Source organism: Coffea arabica, chromosome 10c (genome assembly GCF_036785885.1).
Source record: "Coffea arabica cultivar ET-39 chromosome 10c, Coffea Arabica ET-39 HiFi, whole genome shotgun sequence".
NCBI classification, from domain to species: Eukaryota; Viridiplantae; Streptophyta; class Magnoliopsida; order Gentianales; family Rubiaceae; genus Coffea; species Coffea arabica.
Genome location: NC_092329.1, coordinates 42,819,036 through 42,826,658, shown reverse-complemented (window position 1 = coordinate 42,826,658; position 7,623 = coordinate 42,819,036). Strand labels below are relative to the sequence as shown.

General features: G+C 37.6%; 1 pseudogene; it reads right to left on the bottom strand.

Annotated features, from left to right (window-relative positions):
• Window positions 1–6,377: 6,377 nt before the first annotated feature.
• LOC113714837 (large ribosomal subunit protein uL22y-like) lies at window positions 6,378–6,980 on the bottom strand (annotated as a pseudogene).
• Between the last annotated feature and the right edge of the window lie 643 nt (window positions 6,981–7,623).

Here is a 7,623-nt window from a genome sequence, read left to right as displayed (position 1 = left end):
AATACTTTGCAATGGGTTGAGTGAAGTTATTAGGTTAGGTTGGCTAACATCATCTAGGTAGAGCTCCAAACTGTGTCTCAACGCCATCGTTCAATTGAATCACCACGATTTCACTAGAAACACACATACACTTCCTTCCCCGTCATCTCATCTTCATCAAGTGCAAGGACACGGGAGTAATTCAATGAAAATACCAATCCTCTCCACATCCTGTTTCAATTTGCAGGTAAGTTAGGGGAATTATATTCTGACAGTCTTTGACCCCTATTCATGCTATCTGTAATGGAACTTCAATCACAATATCCAAGTGCGAAATAAATTGTCCATTCTCACAAATTATAAATCACGAGAGGACGATTATCTGAATTATGGATGCTTTCGTCTATTCGATTGGAGCAGATTCTCATCTGATAAATCAAAGGAGCTGTGTGCCACTATGCTTGTCAGGGAAGATGAGGAAATTGAATTAGGGTTATCATTATGTGTGCCACTTATACTGAGACCCAACAAATTCCTAATTTCTTGATCAGATGGGCTAATCAAATGATAACTGGACCTCACACCAAGCCCAATACATCCACGATGAAAATGTTATCAATTTCTTGATCCACTGGACCAATTAAAATATGTTTGGGTCTCACTCCGGACCCAATCCATTATTGTCGAAAATGTTATCAACTTATTGATCTAGTGGGCCAATTAAATGGTATTTGGGCCTCACATCAGGTCCAATCCATTCTTATCGAAAATATTATCAACTTCTCAATCCACTGGGCTAATTAAAATGTATTTGGGCCTCACACGAGATCCAGTATCATAATAACAGAAGGCCCAATCATATTGATCCTCAATTCTAAATATCCATAATTCTCACAATCGTACTTTGCAATTCTAGTCCCAACTCCTCCTACCATGACTATTTAAGGGCACCAGATCGCAACGATCTCCCCAATTGGACCAAGCAGAATGTCACATTCTACTTCCTCGAATAGCCTCAATTTACGCCCAGAAATCAAGATCAGGCATCACCTTTCCAAGAAGAAGAGGCGAACCAGGAGAATTAGGTTCACGTGTGGCTACTGCCTGCTGCACAGCAATGGATGCAATAAGAGACATCACGTTCTTAGTATTGATGCAACAAGGAAGTTATTTTTGGGAGTTCAAGAAGGATCCCCTTCATTTCACCACGTTCCAGGCCACTCTAACAACTTGGTCGGTGTCAATTCAGGCAAATTATAACCTTTGCAGATGCTCCGCCTCAACAAAATGTGGACACGATTCCTAATCAGGACTCCTTGGTCCTTGAAGGACGTGTATGCCAGTAGAATCAATAATAGGGTCAGGGCTCTTGTCATGTGCAAATTATGTAACAACAGAGTTATAAGTCCGATTAGTCTAGAATTAGCGTGTAATTCCTTGCCGCGTGTCTGGATTAACTGCAAGGAAACAGATTTTAAATTTGTACGCATTTTATTTCAAAATGAAATGGATTGACATAATTTTATTTCAATAATACGCATTGATTACATGTGGCATTGCTACATTAAATCCTTATCTACATACAAATACGTAACTACTACGTAGCATCCTACATTGCACACCATATTTCATATGTGTGTGGGGTCTACTTCTTCCACCGAAGTAAGTCCACGTGTCAGCATTGGGTTCAATTGCTCCTAGAAGAGCACGAATCCTCCACATCATCCCCTGACTCCGTCAGGTCCCCTTCATTTTCTCAACTGCCCTGAACACCCGATCCAATTTTGCAATGAATCTATGACTCCCCATGTGAAGAGTGAAGTACATCCCCAAGAGCACGACGTGCTCCATGCCACAATCTCTCATGACCCTGAAGCATCCTACCATGTCCCTCATGTTTGCAATTTTTTTTTGATGCTGCACATGTACTCCTGCACTCAGCCACTTATAGTCGTTCAAAATGTAGTATATCGTGCAATCTTCTAGAACATAGACGTGTTGGGCAAGGAATGCTACAAGTCTCCGATTTCAGTTGCATTTTTCCAACTCTTCTCATGTCACACGTCGCGATCCTCGCCAGTCAAGCCGGGGACACATGTCAGCAATCGGGCCCAGACAGGATAATTTTGAATTTCAATTTTGAAATCAAATTTTAACAGTGGTCTCCTCTACCCGATTCTTTTTCTACCCTGTTCATCCATGTAGGGGGCCACTCATATAAAAGCGGCCCGTGACCTTCGGTCGAGGGTTACAAAAACTCATAAGGTAAATATTTAGTAACCAATTATATAAGAAAACATCACCACTAATCTACCTACCAATGAAGTGTGTCCCATTGGATTGTAGACTCATAATGTAAATAATAATGCTCTATTCTTAGTCATTTCTCTTGGGGATTAACTTAGGTGGAAAAAAATTGACAGTTTACATTCCAAAATTCATCTTAATATTTACCATTACAAGCATGTAAAATCTTGATAAGAAAAATCTAATGCTCGAAAAATCACTAACAATTACAAAGTTTCCAGCTTAGGAATGTAAGAAGGCCATTGCCTGCACCAACTGGCCACACGACCAATCTCATGGACCATGAATCAAGACGATATGATTAGAATGCTGTAATATCTTGGCTATGCCACAAATGCATCCTCAATACTTGTGGTGGCTTCACTTTTTATTCACGAATGCTGAGGAACTAAGGCAGCACAACGCAAAGCTTGGGAGATCTGATGGCACAGCTTTCCTTGCAAATCCTAGCCACAACTTTCCTTGCAATGTCTGCAACTTTCCACAACTGCAAAGCTTGGGAGATCTGATGGCACAGCTTCACATTATTTCATGGATGATATCAGATTTTCGAACATAACGAAAAGTCTCCTAGGCTTCTTGACTTTAGGTTTTGTGTCTAGGCTATCGACTAGGAAACTCCATGTAAAAATGCATTCCCAAGTAGTATGGATTCCTCTGACAGATTAACAAAAGATACTTGCGATAAAAAATCTAATCACTGTAAGCGTTATCCCAGTTTCTAGATCATTAAGCCACTGAAAGCCAGGAGAAAGAACAATATATCCAAACTAATATCAGAGAGACACTATACAACAGTAGAGCATTCTAAACTACAATCTTTGGCCTAATATCAACTTATTTGTGAAATACTACGTAGGACAACAAACTTCCAAAAATTAAGCATGATATCGGCAATTATAGATAGTTGTGGATACAAAATTTTACAAAATCAAAACAAGCAAAATAGCATATTTACCAAGAAGCACTCCACTGTTGAAAAGTACTTTATGAATTAAATCTAATGGTAAGTCGGGGGAAGAAAATACCCCCGTATAACAGGCAGAGGGTTGAAATTTGACTGGAGAAGCAGTTGACCAACGAAGGATTGAGTGGGGGACAATTGCTGTCCAGTGTGTATACTCCTTTAGTAGCAAGTCAAAAAGAGATATTTTAAAGGTAAAGAAAAATATGTCCATGAAAGCTCAACAGCAAACACAGCTCATAACAGCAGCACCAAAAAAAGCAAAAAGTCATACCTCACCATGCACGCCTAATAACCCCATATTTGCCTGAAAATTCTCGTCTAAGTAATCAAGCTGCCTTTGCGATAGAAGCCTCTTAGAGTCGTACACTTGCCCTTCTAAGATTTCTTCTCAAGTTGAATTCTCCTTGAATTAATTTTTCCACCCATTTTATTCTCAACTAGGTGGTGCTTTAAAATGCAATACAATTATAGAATTATCTTACAATTGCTGTCTTGACCTCTTATATTTGTAAAACACCCTTCTAGTACCTTCTTGCTCCTTTAGCGAAACAAAAGTTTTACAACTATTCCTCGCATGGAAAAGATAGACCTCTTCAAGTTTGGAGGAAAAAAGAGTACAACTTAAACTTTGTTTTGTAAATTAAACTGGCACAAGGCTTATGTTTTGTATCTATTAGTGGATAGGTTAGTAATTCCATCTCTTTACTTTGTCTTATTCAAGCAATTAATATAAATAAAATTGGATTAAAAGGACATTGAATAGTCAAGGTGGTAAAACTCTGTAAAATGTTAAATGTATATAATGTTGACATATTTTAAACCAAGCAATATTTAGAAATTTAGTAGTTTTAGAATTATATTTTTATTGGATAATTATATTTGGTTTGGTGTCACAGTTGGTTTAGAAAATATTTGAGCCATGTTTTGTACTATAATTAGGATAGCATTTGTGGTTATGTTTCTCTATTTAAGGACTTGGAGTCCTAAATTTGTAGTTGAGGGAAATTAATAAGTTGAAACAGAATATTTTATTTTTTTCCGTGCCTTACTTATTGTTTATTACTTGTAAGATTTTATTGTTATTTTCGCTGTGTGAATTTTGTACTAATGTATAAGGTATCATACAGGCAGTCTCAGATTTTCTCAGGTTATTATAGTCAGTTTCCCTTGTGGGAAAATGCACTTTTCGTGCCCATTCTTTGGGAGTTGGACTAATTTGATCCTCATTATTTCTGGAGAATGAAATTTCATTTCTTAAATTTCAATTTTTGACCATGATGTTTAATCACTCAACTTGGCAGAAATTGATGTTTGATCACTTAATTTGGACGAAATAAAATGCGTGAGGCGCAATGCACAGTTAGTACAAAGAGCTTGGGAAGAGAAAACTCATCAGACTCGACTAATTTTACCTTCCATATGATTTTTTTACCTCCAACCATTCAGCACATTTATCCACACTATATTTAAACTTTGATAATTTTATCCAATGAATATTGAGGGTCTGATAACTTTTGTCGCCCTTGTCTTTTTACTAATGTTGCGTGCCTCTCTCATACATTCTATTTCTTCCAAATTAAGTGGTTAACAGACAATTACTCCAAATTGGTCAACAATCAAAATTTAAGGGATCAAATGTGTTTTATTGCTGAAACAATGGGGGCCAAATTAGTCCAACCCCCAAACCGTAGGGTTGAAAAGTGCATTTTTTCCTTTTCTTGTCAAGCCACCTTCTTGATCTAGAACCCAAGAAATAGGCAGTACGCTTGACATATTCCTCTCTCTCTCACACACACACTCTGGTTTCTAAGAGAACATGTTGCAGAAACAATTTGGCATTCTGTCGACCTTCATCAAGATTCTACCAGATGAAGGTGGCCAGTATGTCAAATTGGCTCTGTAAATGTTTATCTGACAAGCCATAGCAGTTTTCAGTCAAATCAATTTTTGGCTCTACAACCTTTTCTTTTTATAACAAACTGTAAAATTTGTACTCGTGATCAGAAAAAACAGCTTCCACCAGCCTCAATTATATCAAAGAAAAAGAAAACACCACAATTTACAAAAAAAGAAAAATAATGTAAAACTAGCAAAAACTCCTGAGAGAAAATCCCTCTTCAAAGTCCCAATTCTCTATACTTCGGAGTCTATCTTCCACAACAGCTGCCATGATTCCTTCTGCAGTACTATGCTTGGCCTGGAATAAGACAGACATTCGGCTTTACAACTTGCATGGTTTTGTCCAGTAAACGGCCAGTTGAAGTCAAACCACATTTTCACGCAGACAAGTCATACATATACACTCAAGATTCCAGGTGAAAGAAAGATGAACATAGTCGTATGAGAGGTTACTATCTTGTTATCATTTTCGTTGTTGATGCATGCAGTATGGTTTCTGTTTGTGGATTTTGTATAATTTGGCTAGTCTTCTAGCATGGGAAATTGTTGAATCTCATTTAGACCTAATAATTCACTTTGACCAGTGTGTAGCAAGCCAAAGGGTTAAATAAATAGAAGAATTAGACACAAATGAGAATGTCAACGTTATTCAAATACATGCATGAAAAATTGCTTTTATGGATTTGGCTTTGAAATCTTGTTTGCTCCCGCTTCGACCCTTCTTTTACTCTGTCACCTGTCTAATTGTTTAAATATTTATAGCAGATCCAAGTTTAATAGGTCTAAGCAATAGGAACACATGACACGGCATTACAAATCCAAGCTCTAATTAAATAGAAAGAAAATATCAAATCCACATTGATGTAAAAGAAGAGAATTTCAAACAAAATTCATTTTTTTTCTTGAACAAACAAGTGTAAGACATCTGTGTTATACTAATGCGTAGATTTTGTTTTTTTTGTTAGCACAGTCACGGAGTTGAAATTTCTTTTTTTTTTTTGATAAATAATCCAACACTACCATAACATCCAACCCAAAAAAAGCAAGACGATAATCATGAAGAACAAAAAGCTGTCTCTACAAGTCAAACTATGTCTTTGAATGTCTTTGAATGAACTTGTTGAATTTAAACACCAGCAAAACTTGTCTTGTAGCCTCCAATAGCATTAAGTAACAATATGCCTCAAAATTTGTAGAACCCACTAAAGCCATTGCCAATGAAAGCACCATTACATATAGCTTAAGCCTTTCTAGATTTGCTGGTGGCCAACTGTGATTCAGGCTCCTTTTTGACAGACTTCCTTCTCGGACAAAATCAACTCAATATGGCAGGGGGAAGACATGTAGGGGTTTATTCTTCCATGGGCACGATATGTGCGGCGTCTTTGTTTCTGTGCTTGATTCACTTGAATGTGAGAAATGAAAAGCGAATCCACATCCAAGCCTTTCACCTCTGCATTGCTTTCAGCATTCTTGAGCAAATCCAAAATGAAGCTAGCAGATTTAACAAAGCCAGCGACCCTGTCCATTTGAATGCCTATTCTTGGCCTAAGCAGTACGCCCAACACCTCCACCGAAACGTGTAAACGGAATCGCCTGCTTATGGGCCAAAACATCCTCCAAGTACCTCTTAGCCTTCGCTAAAGGCAGCTTCCTGATGGCATGCGCTGTTTCCCTTGTGTTCTTGAAATGAACACGGAGATCAGATCCCCTGGCTTTGCAGGACTTGGTAGGGTTATCGGGCTCCCTTGAGTACTTCACCATCTTTTCAGCATCAGCGGCGGGTGGCAGAAACGGAAGGGAATACTCCTGTACGGAGTTGAAATTGCACTAAAGATGTTAGTTCATTAATGCATAATCCAGGGATGAATGATGTTGAATTCATTCAAGCGTTTGTATTGTCAAATAATGACACTTCAACGAGCGAAATACTACTAAAGCCGAGGCTTCCAACACAGGGAGGGGTCTACGTGGCAATTTATACGTTTTTTTTAGACCAGATAGGCTACTTTAGTTTTTTTTTTCTTTGGTTTCATCTGTTTTTGCAATCTAGCTTTCGTTTTTCGACTGCAAGTTTGATTTTGAAAGTCAAACCTTTTCTTTTTTCAGCTTTCTGTTGTTGACAAACTTTATTATTATTATTTTTTCAGTAGAAAAAGGGTGCGATTTAAGGAGGGGGAAAAAGTAGAAGAATTTAAATTTAGAATCTCTAAATATGAAAATCTCGGCCTTAACTACTATATCAATATCTCCTTAGCAACAAACTTTATTAATTGTTTTTATGTTCATGGTTAATGCTGCTGGATATGATATATTTTTTTTAACATGCTTAGGATGGTGCTCTTCCTTCGTTTGTTTTGAGCATTGGATTCCTAGAAGCATTAACGTAGTGAAGGCTGCACTCTTTGAATAATGACTGTCATCTTTCTATGTGTAAACCTCCTCAATCACAACTAGAGCCTTTCCAACAT